Source organism: Mya arenaria, chromosome 7, assembly GCF_026914265.1.
Source record: "Mya arenaria isolate MELC-2E11 chromosome 7, ASM2691426v1".
Lineage (NCBI taxonomy): Eukaryota > Metazoa > Mollusca > Bivalvia > Myida > Myidae > Mya > Mya arenaria.
In genome coordinates, this window is record NC_069128.1 from 12,637,217 (window position 1) to 12,657,887 (window position 20,671).

Below are 20,671 nucleotides of genomic sequence, written 5' to 3' on the forward strand. Positions count from 1 at the left end.
TTTTGTCAGTTATCTTTAATTATTGGTTTGCAGATATTTACGCAAAAATCTACTGTTTCCAAGACAAAAAAAATGTAAAATGGTATATCTGTGAGAGTGCAGCTTTAATGGAAATGACGTAATACATGGTACATGTCGAACACAGACGGAAAATAAGTTTATAAAACCGAATCAAAACTACAAATATATTCAAATGTATTCATGGTGTCAGATTTATCTCAAACGTGCAGATTTTGGAGTAAACCAAATGCATCGTTCTGTTACTTACCTGAGGACGTTATAACAAAGTTTGACTGTTGACAGGTGTGGCTAGCTGTTATTATGACTCTGAATAATAAGTGTGTCCGTGAACAGTTCGTGGACAGTTGAAATATATCAAAAGATATATTATAGTCCACAAAAATAATTTCGTATTCACTAGCGGATCCAGGGGCGCACGTGCCCCCCCCCCCCACCGCGCCTATAATCGTCCAAGTCTACTTTTTACTTTCAAAGAGAAGAAATAAGTAAAAAAAATAAACGCCCAAAATGCAGACAAGAAACTATTAAAGATTTTTAGGGGGAGCACCCCCCCCCCCCCCACACACACCCAACCACCCCTGATGCCGCGACTTATTCAACCAAATAATTTTGGGTTAGGAGAGAGGGGCGTAAGTAAATAGGTTACGCCCACTCTAAAGTCAAATCCTGGAGCCGCCCCTGATATTAAATATTGGGACATACAATGATTGTTTAGCATTAGTGAGTTTTTTCAACACACACATACTGAAATATGTAAAAGTAAAGGATTAAATTTTGGTGTCATTTTCCACATTGTACAACAGTCCATTTTTTAAATTTTCAGAACATAACGTAATTTCAAACAGCTCTGCCCTAGTCAAGGGAAGCGATAAATGTGGACGCAAGTTTGACGTCACGCAAAAACGGACCAGGAAACTATTCTATCAGGTTTTATGTCGAAGACACAAATTAACATTCAGTAACAAACAGTATATTCAGGCGTGGAAGTCTAATAATTCTAATCGAAATGTACATGCACATCGTCCTTAAGTTCAAATGCAGAAAGGAACACAGTTGTAGGATGGGAGTCGACTTCCGCTTTTGTGACCTGTACAAAATTAAGTGACATTTAACAAAAAATCCTTTTTTTTCTTCAAAGGGTCCCTCCTACCAACTTGCTCGTCTTAAGCATAAAATAACTATGAATTACTGCAGTTAAACAATGGCAGAAAATTTCGAAATGCCTAAATATCAGAGATTTCTGACATTTCAAAACTAATAAAGACAGATTTTTGTTGAAGTTTCATTTCACATACTAACGGGACTAGTCAGTCCCTGGTTTTATTTGTTCTTATTGAGTTATTACAGAATTTAATAAACAAACCCCAGCACTCAACTGGTAAACACTTATGCACCAGTCAATTGTAACCACGGCCCCCGAGGTTCGAGCGTAAACCGGGGATAACCGGGGAAATGGGCCGTGTTTTTACCTCCCAGGTGGCCCGGCAGTGCCGGGTGAATGCGGTGGTTTTGTCTTCTCGCCAAAAATAGCGAGGAATGGTCCTTACTTAGGGCCATGGGGTGCGGGGTGCATTTGGCGGGTATTTTACCAGCAGTTCGTCCCCGAACTTCGGGGATTTCACACGGGCTTGGCATTATTTGAGCAAATTTCTATTGCCATTCAGTTTTCGATATGGCTACTAACGCTTTTCGGCAAAACCCCGTTTTCTTTCAGATGTTTAAACAGTTGTCAACCATTGAAAGTATGTTTTAACGTTTGCTTATAATGTATAATGTGCCTTTGTTCCGGTTCACAAGCAAATTCGATGTCTGACCCTTTAAATCCTGAACGAGATCCCTTTAAATTTGAACGAGGCACGTAAAATGTGAACGAGTCCCTTTAAATGTGAACGAGGCACGTTAAATGTGAACGAGTCCCTTTAATTGTGAACGAGGCACGTTAAATGTGAACGAGTCCCTTTAATTGTTAACGAGTCCTTTTAAATGTGAACGACTCCTTTTAAATGTGAACGAGTCCCTTTAAGAGAAGCAGGAAGTTATCGAGTATCAAGGATATTTCATATGTAAACAACGTACTACTGTAAGTAAACACCTTAAGGCTGTACGGTGATTACATAACAGGACAATGGTAATCATAAACATGTGCAAGGGTCAAGGAATTTGCGATTAAAAGGCTAGCATCAGTGTTGTTTACGGTGCGCGGCTAGCATCAGTGTTGTTTACGGTGCGCGGCTAGCATCAGTGTTGTTTACGGTGCGCGGCTAGCATCAGTGTTGTTTACGGTGCGCGGCTAGCATCAGTGTTGTTTACGGTGCGCGGCTATTAAAATGCTTCTTCTTTCACAAACTTACTCGCGTGTCATCACACTATAAGGTTGTGCAGGCATTAATGCTTGTACCGACAACAGTTACTGTTCATAGCTCTCTATCAAGTTATTGTCGATAATTTATCTCCCCAGCGAAGCTAGAACATGTTTATTTATCGGGAGTGATCACAATCTGTTGAAGTTTTGTTGTTGACTGGTTGTTAGTGCGGAGCATATTTTCACTGGATTAGACAGGCAGACAGCTTCCAGACAGAAATGTTCTGAATCAAGTGAGTATACACTACAAATATGTTACCTTTCACTTGTTGTGTTTACAAACACAACATAACAGAAATGGTCGTGTATTACTGTGAACTCCGAGGCGTATTGTTATTAGATTGTATTGATTCACACAGTGTTACCCAGCATATAGAATCAGTTCGTTGCCTTGTTTCGTGTGATTCGATATATTAGTTTATAGTCACAACATCTAAAGGTCAGGCGTACTCGAGCATTCTTACACATAGTTGATATATTTCTATTGCTAATTCTTTAGTTTTCGAAATTGCATGATGATGGTTATGCCACCGACGGAAATAAGTACACAATTTCGTCATAAAGAATAGGTAAAAATGCGATTTTATTTTTAGGCACGTGTATTTTGACTTCTAATTTCAGTATTAATTGTATATTCAACCATGAGGCGGTCACGCATTACCGACTTATCTCAACTCAATATTATTTCATTATAATTATCACAGTTTACATTTAAGTAAAATCACGTGAACACTAAATATAACTGCATTTGGACACAATATAAAGACGTGGATTAATGGCGGCTTATTACAAGTTCGGGATTTATCATTATACAAAATAATAATAATAAGGTGACTCTTACTCCCAAATAAGATGTACCACAATTAATACCACTTAAAATTAATGTTTGTTATAAATATGTATACATTGATTTCACTTTAATCAAATTTTCTGCAGAATAATTATAATAAGGTAGGGGAATGTCGTTAGTTAAATAATATCTCTTTTTATAGACGTGTAATGGTTAATGGTGCACTCTTACTCCCAAATAAGATGTACCACAATTAATACTGAAAAAAATATCAAACATAACATAACATAACATAACATAACATAACATAAGTTTTAAACATAATGGTTCTTGTAAAGAATACCGTGTTTAATTTGAAAGAATGGTGCAGAAAACACGGTATTTCTATCTCATGAGACGATAGTTGATCACTTTAAATCTTTTAGCACTCACCAAATTTGAACATTTAATATTTATGCGTATTCAGCTATTAAATACACGGTTTGCAATCTTGTTATCAGTTATTAATATTTTCCATTATGCATTATTTTAATAGTAATAAGTTCAAGGTTTACCACTTAAAATTAATGTTTGTTATAAATATGTATACATTGATTTCACTTTAATCAAATTTTCTACCGTCGGGTTGTTGGATTTGTTGGCAAATTAAACATTGTAACGCTGGTCGAAATAAGCACAAGTGCTGCACGGGTACACGAGTACTGCCAACCGGGCCTGTTCAAATGCTGAATGTTACAAAGCAGGGTTTGTTGATAATGCACGTGTGTGATAATTATGGCTTATTCTTTCAAAACTCGGATTTTCGCGGAGTTGATTTATATTATATTATTTATTACACTTATGCTCAATCCGGTTAAAGGAACTCACCCACATATTCCATGATAGCAACGATTAAAAAACCCCATAGTTATATAACATTTCTTTATGAACATACACAAAACAGCAAATGACGGATGCCCATTTGAACAGAATTTTGTAACCCCAGGCCTTAAATGTTTGCGAGTTTTCAAAAGCTCACCTCAACTCAACTCATTTGACGAGCGTTACTATGACCTTTCTGCACTTACTCTACTGCTACATTAGCTGCAGTTGTTGTTTTTTTCGCGGTATTGTTTAACTTGATTGTATTAAAATAATATATTGCAAATTTCATTTTGTTCTATCACGCACGCAATATGTATTACAATTGAACACCGCTATTCCGAACACCGTTTATCCGAAATTATCGCTTTTTCGAAATTATTTTTCGGTCCCGATTTTTTTCCTTCTTCTTCTAAATGTTTAATCCGAAATAATCGCTATTCCGAAGTAAAAATTACGGTCGCGATTTGGTATATCACATTCTTATTTCGAACTTGACCGTGTCCTAGTTTTTAACACCATCCTACGAATGCACTCGGGCATCGGCTCAATGTGATAATGAAGCACAATTAGCGCATGTTAAAGAATAGCATTGAGCACGCGTATGTTACAAAATATCGATGTATGTACATTGATTTTTATGAGCTATATATGCGTAAGTTGAGTAAATATTCTGTTCTTGTATGTAAAATTTGGCGTTTTTAAGTTTTTTAATGATTATTACCAAGATTGGTTATTTAATGATGATTTATCTCTCGAAAACAAGCATTTTCTTCATATTTCGCATTTCATATGTCTGACCCTATACACGTAAACAAGTTTCAATGTTGATTGAGAAATGGGCATATTGCTGGCACAATGTCTTGGTCATTAACATTGCAAATATATAACATAATGACCAAGACATTAATTCAGATACGAATATCATACATACACAAACATAGTCTAGGGAACACAGCATACAGTCACACAATAATACATATTCCTTTATTTTTATATATAAAAACCCAATCCTGTTTAAGAAACAGCTAAGAGATTATTTTGATATGTAGATATTTTATTTAGCGTGTTAAATGTAGCGTGTTAAATATATAGCGTGTTATATTTATATATATATATATATAGTTAAATATAGCGTGTTATATATAGCGTGTTATATATAAAAACCCAATCCTGTTTAAGAAACAGCTAAGAGATTATTTTGATATGTAGATATTTTATTTAGCGTGTTAACATAGCAACGTGGATGTGTCCCTTTATAACCACATCCTCTTAAGAGGCACGCATTACACCTCAGTTTGTGAAGAGTTTCAGTTGGTTTAGTTTTCAAAACCGGATATTTCTAGTGTGAGTGTTTGTAATGTAGATAAACAAGCCTGGAAAATATGTAACACAATATTGCTGAACGAGAATCGATACACTCAGGTCAGTTTATTTTCCTTGGAACCTCGGTGTTTTCTTATTTATATACATGTGGTTTTACCATATGGTTTAATCATTTTCAGCGATTATCAATTCTGTTCTAGCTATTATTTCAAACAATGAATAACGATTGCATCTTAATGCATCCGCAGGGCTAGAGTCCTGTTGTGGCATTTGATACAAGCGTTTACATTTTCCATTGATTTGTCATCCTCATGTATAACGGATGTATGTGAGTGTATGGGATCAGCTTGTTAGACAGCTTGTATTTAATGTATAAATGCGGATGTAAACAAGTAATATAACGATGTGCATTGGATAGAAAGAACTTGCCTTCAATTCAGTTACTCATATATTTTGTTGTCAGTGAGAAAAAGAGAACGTTGTACACTTTAATTGAAAAAGGGAATATATTTATCACTATATCTTAAGTATTCTTAACCCGAAAGACTCATCAACGTTCATATCCAGATCCATCGCACCCTCCCACCCTTCCATCTCGCACTCTCAGACTCGCTGCCCTCCATCTCGCACCTCTCCCAATCGCACCTCTCCCAATGACACCTCTCACACTCACACCTCTCCCAATCGCACCTCTCCCAATCGCACCTCTCCCAATGACACCTCTCACACTCACACCTCTCCCAATCGCACGCATGCAACTCGCGCCACTCTAATTTTCACGCCTCCCATTTGCACCCCTTCCACTCGCATTCCTCCCACTTGCCTCCATCTCGCACCTCACCTTCTCCCAATCGTATCCCTCCTATTCGCACCCCTCCCACTTGCATCCATCCCAATCGTGTTCACAGTCACTTGCCACCCTACCCAAAGTAGAAGACAGAAAATCCTCGAGCGGCCTGGGAAACTAGACGGGTGTGTTTCAAGCAACTCTAAAATTTAGGAATGTGCTGTATGTAGTTATCGTTAGATTGTTGCTGCCACGAACATTCGTGCTGTGCTGGTGAACATTAATAAACGATATATAAACGGCATTCAAAGGCCGACATATCCGTAGGCAGCGCTTTTTTATGTTACAACGGTACTAACGCGCAATAATTGACCGATATCATTTAATGTAGAATTATCATGCAACGCTTGACCATTCATTGTAGGTAATTTCAATGCCATCAGAATGGCCATCAGCTTCTGGGTACTAGTAATGGCAAGTTCAGTTCTAATTACGCCAGGCATTCAAGAGAGTTGCCCTGGTCATCCTTATAGTACACGCGTTTCACTACATGTGTTTGTGATAATGATGATGGGCCCCTTTATTAAAGGGACTAGACTCCAAATCATACCATTGCGAGAAAAAAGCTTACTGATGTATCACATCGCTTACGACTCATGCATCTTTCGCATTTGGCGTATTTTTCCAATTCAAAATTTACTTGGTTTGTCTACCAAATAAAACCAAGAAAGTTTAAAATAGGGTCGAAATAAGTATCTGTAAAAATCACGTGACTTTCACATATAAACGATTCGAATTTTGCCATTTTTCTCCACAAATGTACACGTGCTTACAAAAACGGAACAAAATATGTTAATGTAAACAACATTGTCAACAATGACTGAAATACACGACGTCTTCATGTACATAAGATGTATGTTCGGGTGTGCCATAGATTATGCGAATGGATGTACAATTATAAAAAAAACATTGTCGGCTTAAATTGTGGAAACGATTTGGGACTAAGATATACAAATGTTTAGATTATACATTTAAAATAACACAACATTTATGGAATAAAGTGGATAATTGGATATCTACTTAACGCTTCAATAGTATTTTTAAAAAAACAAGCTCACGATGATCTTTATACTGTCACATAATTGTAAATCAGTATAACCTCTTAACAGGGGTGTAGCAGTCTTAGGTAATTATTGTATCGTGTGAGGTCTTTCGTCGAGATCCCGACAAACAGTAGTTAGACTGAGTCAACAGTGTTGGAGGCAGAAGTCTCTCCGATCACTGCCTAGTATTGATTACCCAAACATTTCAGTATCAAATAACTTAAATATTCTCCATAATTCAGAAGTGGGTTTAGAGAATCAAACCGCAAAAATTTAAAATGGCAAAATGTATGTCTTTTTTATGGTTCAAAATCTATAAATTTTAATGACTGGGTCAAGTGTTAATGCGTGTTTTTTATGTTTTAAGAGCTAAGTTTTAACAAATAAATATTACGAAAAAGGGTTATTAAACGTGAATTTTTAAAAGAAACTAGGCACTATCCAGGAAGTGAGTTTAAGCCACTGTTCTACTGAACATCGTTCTTATTGGAATATAATTATATGACCAAGAACCCACAAGACATTGTTGATTGGACAGTCTGGTTTATTGTGAAAGGAAACATATTTATTTTGTCGAAATAATTTTTATAATGCAATATAAATTTCAACAAATCCCTTCAAAGCATTCCTTCCAAACACTTGCTCACCTCCTGATAACACCAAACACGGTGCATGTATGTTGTACTCTCGAAAAAGAATGTACAACAAAACTAACTAAATTTCTTGCCCAGGGTCTATTGTGGAATTCCAGTGACAAGTCCATGATGTACAAGTACAAAGTTATTGGGCTGAATAATTAAAAAGGCTTGACACAGTTGTATTCGTTCTGCATACATTTATATTAAATTAATAGACTTAAGGGTAAATATTGCCTTGATATCTTGAGCCATTCCTTGACCTTTCTGAATTGATATCTTTGACATAACAATTGACCTTCCTGAATTGATATCTTTGACAAAACAATTGACCTTCCTGAATTGATATCTTTGACAAAACAATTGACCTTCCTGAATTGATATCTTTGACAAAACAATTGACCTTCCTGAATTGATATCTTTGACATAACAATTGACCTTCCTGAATTGATATCTTTGACAAAACAATTGACCTTCCTGAATTGATATCTTTGACAAAACAATTGACCTTCCTGAATTGATATCTTTGACAAAACAATTGACCTTCCTGAATTGATATTTTTGACAAAACAATTGACCTTCCTGAATTGATATCTTTGACATAACAATTTGACCTTCCTGAATTGATATCTTTGACGTAGCAATTGACCCTCCTGAATTGATATCTTTGACGTAACAATTGTCCTTCCTTAACTGATATCTTTGATTATTCTCAGTAAGAGTATCTGCAATATCAAAATAATGGTGTTCTATTGTCTATTATCTTATAGGACTGAATTTAAGGCAATGCTGAAGCTAATTCTGAGACAAAAACTAAAAAAATGTAAAAACTGTTATTCTGTGAGAGAGCAGCTTTAACAATAGGTATTCAATAACGCTCAAACAGTGAGCTCAGGTATGTACACTCTCCTTAATATCCCTTTAATACATTAGTAATCCCACTAAATAGAACAGAACAGGGGCTTATTAAAACTTAAAAGCCCACTTTTCTTACGAAATACCGTAAAATTTATATTAGCGGTTATATATATATATATATTATGAGCTTGTATGTAACAAAGTTATTGGATGATAGCATTTTTTTTATGATAATCGGTAACATATTGTAAGATTCACCGGGCTTGCTCTAAGCTATTTAATAACAGGATTTATTTTCATTTTCGTATTAAGTGTAAATAAATTTACGATCTGCACGGTGTTTGAATATTTAATCTATACTAAGAAACGTTACAGCCTGATCTGCGTTAAAGATGAAATATCCGAATGTTGTATGTGTCCAGTGTAAAACAAAAATAAAACTGAATATTACCAAGGATGAAGTCATCTCAATATCAAGTTTATGTACATGGTAAAATGTACGTGCGAAAATAAGCATACATTTTGTATTACATCAACATGGTATAATACTATAAAGTATCGTATTTGTGTATAAGCTTTTAATCTAGGTATGCTTATATCACAATATTTAAGGATTGATCGCATATTTTCGTGCGTTTGTGGTGTATGAACGCAGTAGGGCACGCCTGAAAAATCCATGAAGCGCGCACTGGTTAAATGACGACGCTTTAATCCAATCGGAGCGCAATATTGAAATAAACAATGGCGCCATAACTCCTTACAAGTAATGCATTGTGAACGTCATGTTTTATCTACACAAAGGACTAGGCGAATGTAAATATTTACATTTACACTTATTTTTCAGTACGATAAAACTTGCGTTTATTTCCCATGAACCGGTCGGCCCTTTGTGACCCCTATATTCGGAGCCCGGCAAGAAAGACCTTGACCATGGATATGTAACACACGATTTTAAACATCTTGTTATTTTAAGCTCGACTATTCGAAGAATAAGGAGAGCTATCCTAGTCACCCGAGCGTCGGCGTCGGCGTCACCACTTAGGTTAAAGTTTATGTAAGAGTTTGTGTGCCACCTCAAATATTGACATATGGCTTTGAAACTTTGCACACTTGTTCAACATCATGCCCCCACCCTGTACACAGGAGGAGGTAACTCTATCAAGAAATTTGACAAAATTATGCCCCTTTTTTACTTAGAATTTATGTTCCTCAAATATTTTTTCAACTTAGAATTTATGTTAAAGTTTGCGTACCACCTCAAATATTTTCAAAGTCCATTGACATCTGGCCTTAAAACTTTGCACACTTCTCACCACCATGACCCCAGCCTGTGCACAGGAGGAGATAATTCTATCAAGCATTTTTACCCTTTTTCAACCTAGAATTTACGTTAATGGTTGCGTACCGCCTCAAATATTTTCAAAGTCCATTGACATCTGGCTTGCACACTTGTTCACTATCATGCCTCCTCCCTGAACACAGGAGGAGGTAACTCTATCAAGCAGTTTGGCAAAAGTATGCCCCTTCTTCTACCTAGAATGTATGTTAAAGTTTGCGTACCACCTCAAATATTTTCAAAGTCCATCGACATTTGGCTTGGAAACTGTTCACGCTTGTTCACCATCATACCCCCAACCAGTACACAGGAGGAGGTAACTCTATTAAGCATTTTGACAAAATTATGCCCCTTTTTCGACTTAGAATTTACGTTCAAGTTTGCGCACCACCTCAAATATTTTCCATTCAATTTATGTAAATATCTCAGCACATCATGTATTGCATTGAAATCTAATCTAACAGTGATCCATGCATGTTTCGCCAAAACTTTTCAATCCATATAGTCGAACGCTCTGTCTCTGTGACAGCTCTTGTTCTTTATAGACAGCTGGAAGTAGGGTTTGTAATTGGTCCCAGTAAACGGTATTTATTACAACCAAAATCATTATCATCACAAAAAGGAGAAAATAATGGAGACAATAATAAATAAAGATTGTTTCTGATATTTCGTGCGTTCATGCTATTTAACGCTCTTATCTGTGGTTTTGCAAATTTCTAGAACCGCTAGCAGTATGGGTAACAGTATGACAACAGAAGATAAACAGTAATTAAATTATTTATTAAGAATTACATTACCAATACATATACGGTGATTCCGTTACGTGATTGGTGCTCAATCAGCTCACAGTAAATTGAATCATATCTTAAATCATAGATCAATGTTTATAGGTAGGTATATTTGAGGTCACCTTGTGACAACCTTTCCGTCAGCCAGTCAGATGCCTTCTTATATCGTGTTAAAAGTGAGGGAAATACTTAAATGACCTGTTACCAATATTCAACTATCATTACCATGGTGACTGTGTGATTTATAGGTTTGAGTTTTAGCTCAAGACTTTTGAAATAGACCACAAAAATCATTTTAGTCCGTTTTGAGTTGAAAAAAACATCATATTCGAAAGTAGCAGATTTCAACAAAAATCAATTAAATTTTATAAAACATACCTGGAATACTGTTTGTTTTGAAAACATTTTTAATGTTGTCCAGATATAAGATGTAAGAATGTGTAGTAGTTCGCGTATATTAATAGTAAAACACTTATTAAACACGAATACCAATGGGTACATTCCTATTAATTAATCGAAACACTAATGACAGTTCTTGTTTTTAAACCAATTGGAAATATTTTGCGTAATAATGCTTAAATATGATACTATATGAGAGGGAACTCAGATATACAATACACGAGTTTATCAATGATGATGATGATGATGATGATGATGATGATGATGATGATGATGTTGATGATGGTTGTGATGATGATGATGATGATGATGATGATGATGATGATGATGATGATGATGCCATGTTATCATTCATTTCAAATAATTTTGAATATCCACTAAAAGGAGCCATCGCTTAAGCCGTTCAGCACTGTCAGTGCTTTGATATTTTATCCCGGGGCTCGCTACAACAGCTAAGCATGTCAAGGCCACGTATTACTATCTCGTTCCCACGACATTGTCATCGCTGCAATCTAACGCAACTTGTCAGCAAGTGTAATCAGGATTATTAGTGTTACATTTAAATCTGAATGTCGTAGCTTGGAGTGTCTTTAAATCCTACATTTTCGTCAATATTTTGTTCTACCAAATCATTAAAATGATGCCTTTGTCAGTGAATTAAAATCCGCGTTGTTAAAAATGTTATGTTTGGATATCGCCTATAATTTAACAGATCATTCAGAACATGCCTATCAGCCGTGAGAAATAATTCAGTGTTATCGTCCCAGATATCAGTACGTAACCGTCAGCTCTTCGCACCAGCCATAACGGTCGAGTACTTAAGTCAAACTGGCTAATACGTACCATGTATACCAGGCTGGACATACTTAAGATGTCTCTCATATCTTCAAACAAGACGCGGAAATGATTAGATTAGACTCAAGTGTGCAAATAAGTATTTCTTATTCTAACATCTCACGTGATGGCAAAGTTGGAACTATGTCATGTCAATATCGCCATTATTTTATTTGTAGTTGGTTTATTTGTAGTGGGTATACCTAATAATAACCTGTAATACGACGCATCTATAATTTAGTTATTATACGTACATCAGCTAAAATCAGAGGCGGGTCCATGACTTAACGTTAACAGGGGGTACACTTACGGGAATCCCCATGGTATGGGGGTGGATTCGGAGGGGGGGGGGGGGTCATTCATCATGAAATAATTGGCTTTTTTAGTCTAAAATGGCACGTTTTGATGTAATTTATGCTTATTACATTTATCATGTTCACGATGGGGGGGGGGGGGGCTGGATTCGCTGGAGATAGTGCAAGTGTGCATAGATTAGATTAAGTGTTAAGTGTCTATTCAATTAAAGTTTCAAATGAAACCAAAACGGTTTGGGGTCACTCGTGGTATTTACATTATAGAGCAGTAACGAAAAATACGTGTCAGTTTGGCATTACATGTTTTAAAAACGTATTTCAAGGTTATTGGTAAACTTTATTTATATATATTGGCAAATATGACGAACATAAATTCGTGTAGAATTTGTGAAATATGAGGAAAGCTTTGTGTCTTAATTTCTGATTGTTTTCACAATGGAATACCGTTTTCGTTTACACTTGCTTTGTATTAAAAAATTTCATATTATCGTTCGAAAATAAATGCTTTGGCTAAAAGCGTTAATAACGCTTTAAACAAAATGCATACACCATCAGTTTTTGAACATAAATATGAAAACCTGCGATCTGATTTTTTGTCAGCAGTCATATATCTTTGGTTTCCATGCATTTTTGTAAATAACTGCTCGTTCCAAAGAAGTTATCAAAACGTTTAATCTCTGAGAGTGCAGGTTTAAAGTCATTGCTACCAACACCGTATCCATAATATAGACCATTGTAATACCATCAATGTGACAGGGTTGTCTTGATACTCCACTATTGATAACTCGTATCTGATTTCATGTTAAAAATTTGAAAATAATGCGACCTATTTTGGGGCTAACAACCGCTGTTTACAATAACAATTGCAGATAACTTCCCGACTGTTACATAAGATGTCATATTTACGATAAGCACTTCATACGATTCGTTAATTTCCGTAATTTTTCCGGACATCCACGAATGTCTACCTTCGGACAATGGAAATGTACACCATCAGAAAGTGAAAACGGAAACATCCGATATGAGCTGATTTATGTTCAAGGACAATGTCCATTCTCGTTAGCAAGAGCGATGATGCTATGCTTTAAAATAAGCGTTACCAAACCCCTGATGTATGAGAATGGCTATGTCGAGTTTTACGAAATGTACAACCTGATTTTAGACTAAAATTGATCTTTAAAGGAAATACCAACTTACCTCACAGCCGATCATTTAAATTGCGTTTTATTTTTGAGATAAAATCAGACCAAAACAAAGTATTAGGTTTCACAGTAAACGATTTGAGTTCACAGAGAACTCCAGTATCAATAACAAACCGACTGCAATCGAGTCGGATTTATCAAGGTTTGTTTTTACTATTAATTATCGGGTGAAATTGTTTTTGTATGAATAAGTCGTTGGAAATACTAATTATCACAGTAGTTTACAAACTTAATTGACAATAACAAAACTATTCATAAAAATAGTAAAATGTTATTTACGGATGCTTCCAAACTTTTATTTTTTATAAGCATAAGGCCCAATATAGGGCAGCATTAGTATATACACAAAAAATATACAATATTACGTTCACGTGCTCACACTTAGGGTACGACTATTTTATTTATTAGATGTTTATTTATTTTTTGTTTGTTATGTTCTTACAAATTAAAATGCGTCTCAATGCACTGAGTCATGTATTTTCAGATTCTGTACGAACTGTTAAGTATACATAACATTTACTATTTATAGTGAATTAAAAGTTATCCAAATATATATATATATATATATATATATATATATATATATATATATATATATATATATATATATATATATATATATATATACATACATTTTGCATTATAATAATGTTCTTAAATATACCCACGAGCTTCAGCGGTCAGGCAGTTAAATATATGTTAAATTAATGATTTAAAATACCCATTAGAAAGTTCCCCTTTATTTCAGTAGGTTTAAGGGTCACCAAATAAAGTCTTAAAAGGAACCAAAATCTAAAACGCCGACTGAAAGAAGATCTATTTTCCTAAAACACTCTTAGGAATTGTAAAGATTTTAATAAACAGCTAAGTTCATCCCGTTCGTATAATTTTCGTCCATACAATACATTCCCATTGGAATCGGAAATGCGAATTATGCATGGTCCCAAAAGCCGGACATGATTAAATACGCTTGGTTGCATTTATTTATATGAATCATATTAATAATGCTAAATTCGAATTAAAAGTGGCCTTAATCAGATTGTCACGGTACGGTTAACCTTCATCATATTAGTTCATGGGTTTAAAAATCATGAATAACATTTTAAAACCACCAGGGTTATTCTCTGACCGGTTCATAGCGGTTTACTGAAATGAAAGAAAGCGTCATTATTGGAGGATTTAGGATACAAACATACGTAGATTTAAGGTGAGTTTACGGTACATACATGGCTGAAAATAGTATTAACAAGTGCTTTAAAATAAATAATAGTGTGTGTTCCATGTTATCATTTTTTGTCAACTTTCTTTTAAAGAGAATGCACGTTGTTGGATAACTATTTAATTTCCAAGTTTTCAGGTAGTAACAATTACTTAAACTAGTTTATGTTAATTCCTTGAGTTTATTACCTATAATTACTCTTAACTTCAAGTTTAAACTAAAGAATGAAAGAAAGGTGTTGCACCCTGTCTGTCCTTTTGGAATTACATTATGGTATGACCCTTCTGCCCTCATGGAGACCGGGATGGGTACGTTTGTTTGTTTGGTATGGCCCGTCTGCCCTCATGGAGACCGGGATGGGCACGTTTGTATGTTTGGTATGACCCATCTGCCCTCATGGAGACCGGGATGGGCACGCTTGTTTGTTTGGTATGATCCTTCTGCCCTCATGTAGGATGGGCACGCTTGTTTGTTTGGTATGACCCTTTTGCCCTCATGGAGACCAGGATGGGCGCGCTTGTTTGTTTGGTATGACCCTTCTGCCCTCATGGAGACCAGGATGAGCGCGCTTGTTTGTTTGGTATGACCCTTCTGCCCTCATGGAGACCGGGATGAGCGCGCTTGTTTGTTTGGTATGACCCTTCTGCCCTCATGGAGACCAGGATGGTCGCGCTTGTTTGTTTGGTATGATCCTTCTGCCCTCATGGAGACCAGGATGGGCACGCTTGTTTGTTTGGTATGACCCTTCTGTCCTCATGGAGACCGGGATGGGCGCGCTTGTTTGTTTGGTATGACCCTTCTGCCCTCATGGAGACCGGGATGGGCACGCTTGTTTGTTTGGTATGATCCTTCTGCCCTCATGTAGGATGGGCACGCTTGTTTGTTTGGTATGACCCTTCTGCCCTCATGGAGACCAGGATGGGCACGCTTGTTTGTTTGGTATGACCCTTCCGCCCTCATGGAGACCGGGATGGGCACGCTTGTTTGTTTGGTATGACCCTTCTGTCCTCATGGATACCGGGATGGGCACGCTTGTTTGTTTGGTATGATCCTTCTGGCCTCATGGAGACCGGGATGGACACGCTTGTTTGTTTGGTATGACCCTTCTGCCCTCATGGAAACCGGGATGGGCGGATAGGTACGCTTGTTTGTTTGGTATGACCATTCTGGCCTCATGGAGACCGGGATGGGCACGCTTGTTTGTTTGGTATGACCCTTCTGCCCTCAAGGAGACCAGGATGGGTACGCTTTTTGTTTGGTATAACCCTTCTGCGCTCATGGAGACCGGGATGGGCACGCTTGTTTGTTTGGTATGATCCTTCTGCCCTCATGTAGGATGGGCACGCTTGTTTGTTTGGTATGACCCTTCTGCCCTCATGGAGAACGGGATGGGCACGCTTGTTTGTTTGGTATGACCCTTCTGCCCTCATGCAGACCGGGATGGGCACGCTTGTTTGTTTGGTATGACCCTTCTGTCCTCATGGATACCGGGATGGGCACGCTTGTTTGTTTGGTATGATCCTTCTGCCCTCATGGAGACCGGGATGGGCACGCTTGTTTGTTTGGTATGACCCTTCTGCCCTCATGGAAACCGGGATGGGCGGATGGGTACGCTTGTTTGTTTGGTATGACCCTTCTGGCCTCATGGAGACCGGGATGGGCACGCTTGTTTGTTTGGTAAAACCCATCTGCCTTCTTGGAGACCGGGATTGGCGGATGGGTACGCTTGTTTGTTTGGTATGACCCTTCTGCCCTCAAGGAGACCAGGATGGGTACGCTTTTTGTTTGGTATGACCCTTCTGCCCTCATGGAGACCGGGATGGGCACGCTTGTTTGTTTGGTATGATCCTTCTGCCCTCATGTAGGATGGGTACGCTTGTTTGTTTGATGTGACCCGTCTGTCCTCATGGAGACCGGGATGGGCGCGTTTTTATGTTTGGTATGTCCCTTCTGCCCTCATGCAGACCGGGATGGGCGCGTTTGTATGTTTGGTATGATGCTTCTGTCCTCATGTAGGATGGGTACGCTTGTTTGTTTGGTATGACCCTTCTGTCCTCATGGAGACCGGGATGAGCGCGTTTGTATGTTTGGTATGGCCCTTCTGCCCTCATGCAGGCCGGGATAAGCGCGTTTGTATGTTTGGTATGACCCTTCTGCCCTCATGCAGACCGGGATAAGTAGTAGAATGCAGTAGGGCACGCCTGAAAATTCCACGAAGCGCGCACTGGTTAATTGACGACGCTTTAATCCAATCGGAGCGCAATATTGAAATAAACGATGGCGCCATAACTCCTTACAAGTAATGCATTGTGAACGTCATGTTTTATCGATACAAAGGACTAGGCGAATGTAAATATTTACATTTACACTTATTTTTCAGTACGATAAAACTTGCGTTTATTTCCCATGAACCGGTCGGCCCTTTGTGGCCCCTATAGGCGGAGCCTCGCAAGAAAGACCTTGACCATGGATATGTAACACACGATTTTAAACATCTTGTTATTTTTAGCTCGACTATTCGAAGAATAAGGAGAGCTATCCTAGTCACCCGAGCGTCGGCGTCGTCGTCACCACTTATGTTAAAGTTTTTGTAAGAGTTTGTGTACCACCTCAAATATTGACATATGGCTTTGAAACTTTGCACACTTGTTCAACATCATGCCCCCATCCTGTAAACAGGAGGAGTTAACTCTAACAAGCATTTTGACAAAAGTATGCCCATTTTTTACTTAGAATTTACGTTAAAGGATGCGTACCGCCTCAAATATTTTCAAAGTCCATTGACATCTGGCTTGAAAACTTTGCACACTTGCTCACCATCATGCCCCCAACCTGTACACATGAGGAGATAATTCTATCAAGCATTTTGACAAAATTATGCCCCTTTTTCGACTTAGAATTTATGTTAAAGTTTGCGCACCACCTCAAATATTTTCCATTCAATTTATGTAAATATCTCAGCACATTATGTATTGCATTGAAATCAAATCTAACAGTGATCCATGCATGTTTCACCAAAACTTTTCAATCCATATAGTCGAACGCGCTGTCTGTGACAGCTCTTGTTCTTTATAGACAGCTGGAAGTAGGGTTTTTTATTGTTCCCAGTAAACGGTATTTATTACAACCAAAATCATTATCATCACAAAAAGGAGAAAATAATGGAGACAATAATAAATAAAGATTGTTTCTGATATTTCGTGCGTTCATACTATTTAACGCTCTTATCTGTGGTTTTGCAAATTTCTAGAACCGCTAGCAGTATGGGTAACAGAATGATAACAGAATATAAACAGTAATTAAATTATTTATTAAGAATTACATTACCAATACATATACGGTGATTCGTTACGTGATTGGTCAGCTCACAGTAAGTTGAATCATATCTTAAATCACAGATCAATATTTATAGGTAGGTATATTTGAGGTCACCTTGCGACAACCTTTCCGTCAGCCAGTCAGATGTCTTCTTATATCGTGTTAAAAGTGAGGGAAATACTTAAATGACCTGTAACCAATATTCAACTATGATTACCATGGTTACATGTGTGATTTATAGGCTTGAGCTTTAGCTCAAGACTTTTGAAATAGACCACAAAAATCATTTTAGTCCGTTTTGAGTTGAAAAAATATCATATTCGAAAGTAGCAGATTTCAACAAAAATCAATTAAATTTTATAGAACATACCTGGAATACTGTTTGTTTTGAAAACATTTTAATGTTGTCCAGATATAAGATGTAAAAATGTGTAATAGTTCGCGTATATTAATAGTAAAACACTTATTAAACACGAATATCAATGGGTAGATTCCTATTAATCGAAACACTAATGACAGTTCTTGTTTTTAAACTAATTGGAAATGTTTTGCGTAATAATGCTTAAATATGATACTATGGGAGGGAACACAGATATACAATACAAGAGTTATTTAATGATGATGATGATGATGATGATGATGATGATGATGCCGATGATGATGATGCCATGTTATCATTCATTTCAATAATTTTGAATATCCACTAAAAGGAGCCATCGCTTAAGCCGTTCAGCACTGTCAGTGCTTTGATAGTTTATCCCGTGGCTCGCTCCAACAGCTAAGCATGTCAAGGCCACGAATTACTATCTCGTTCCCACGACATTGTTATCGTTGCAATCTAACGCAACTTGTCAGCAAGTGTAATCAGGATTATCAGGGTTACATTTAAATCTGAATGTCGTAGCTTGGAGTGTCTTTAAATCCTATATATTCGTCAATATTTTGTTCTACCAAATCATTAAAATGATGCCTTTGTCAGTGAATTAAAATCCGCGTTGTTAAAAATGTTATGTTTGGATATCGCCTATGATTTACCTCACAGATCATTCAGAACATGCCTATCAGCCGTGAGAAATAGTTTAGTGTTATCGTCCCAGATATCAGTACGTAACCGTCAGCTCTTCGCACCAGCCATAACGGTCGAGTACTTAAGTCAAACTGGCTAATACGTACCATGTATACCAGGCAGGACATACTTGAGATGTCTCTCATATCTTCAAACAAGACGCGGAAATGATTAGATTAGACTCAAGTGTGCAAATAAGTATTTCTTATTCTAACATCTCATGTGATGGCAAAGTTGGAACTATGTCATGTCAATATCGCCATTATTTTATTTGTAGTTGGTTTATTTGTAGTGGGTATACCTAATAATAACCTGTAATACGACGCATCTATAATTTAGTTATTAAACGTAGATCAGCTAAAATCAGAGGCGGGTCCATGACTTAACGTTAGCAGGGAGTACACTTACGGGAATCTCCAAAACAGGCTCCAAACATGGTAAGGGGTGGATTCGGGGGTGGGGGTCATTCATCAGGAAATAATTGACTTTTTTAGTCTAAAATGGCACGTTTTGGTGTAATTTATGCTTATTACATTTATCATGTTCACGATGGGGGAGTGGGGAGGGGGCTGGATTCGCTGGAGATAGTGCAAGCGTGCATAGATTAGATTAAGTGTTAAGTGTCTATTCAATTAAAGTTTCAAATGAAACCAAAACGGTTTGGGGTCACTCGTGGTATTTACATTATAGAGCAGTAACGAAAAATACGTGTCAGTTTGGCATTACATGTTTTAAGGACGTATTTCAAGGTTATTGGTAAACTTTATTTATATATATTGGCAAATATGACGAACACAAATTCGTGTAGAATTTGTGAAATATGAGGAAAGCTTTGTGTCTTAATTTCTGAATGTTTTTACAATGGAATACCGTTTTCGTTTACACTTGCTTTGTATTAAAAAAATCATATTATCGTTCGAAAATAACTGCTTTGGCTAAAAGCGTTAATAACGCTTTAAACAAAATGCATACACCATCAGTTTTTGAACATAAATATGAAAACCTGCGATCTGATTTTTTGTCAGCAGTCATGTATCTTTGGTTTCCATGCATTTTTGTAAATAATTGCTCGTTCCAAAGAAGTTATCAAAACGTTTAATCTCTGAGAGTGCAGGTTTAAAGTCATTGCTACCAACACCGTATCCATAATATGGACCATTGTAATACCATCAATGTGACAGGGTTGTCTTGATACTCCATTATTAATAACTCGTATCTGATTTCATGTTTGAAAAGAATGCGACCTATTTTGGGGCTAACAACCGCTGTTTACAATAACAATTGCAGATAACTTCCCGACTGTTGCATAAGATGTCATATTTACGATAAGCACTTCATACGATTCGTTCATTTCCGTAATTTTTCCGGACATCCACGAATGTCTTCCTTCGGACAATGGAAATGTACACCATTAGAAAGTGAAAACGGAAACATCCGATATGAGCTGATTTA

At 37.0% G+C, this 20,671-nt stretch overlaps 1 protein-coding gene across 2 annotated transcripts in view; it reads left to right on the plus strand.

Moving 5' to 3' along the window:
- Positions 1-2,106: 2,106 nt before the first annotated feature.
- The window catches only part of LOC128239809 (inositol hexakisphosphate kinase 2-like), a 30,291-nt gene continuing 11,726 nt past the window's right edge, over positions 2,107-20,671 (plus strand). Inside the window, exon 1 of one of the 2 annotated variants that reach the window (XM_052956247.1) lies at positions 2,107-2,616. The gene's annotated coding sequence lies outside the window, so the exon portion shown is untranslated. Of the gene's footprint in view, positions 2,617-5,300; positions 5,460-20,671 lie in introns of those variants that run through there. The other variant, XM_052956248.1, reaches the window with a different exon arrangement.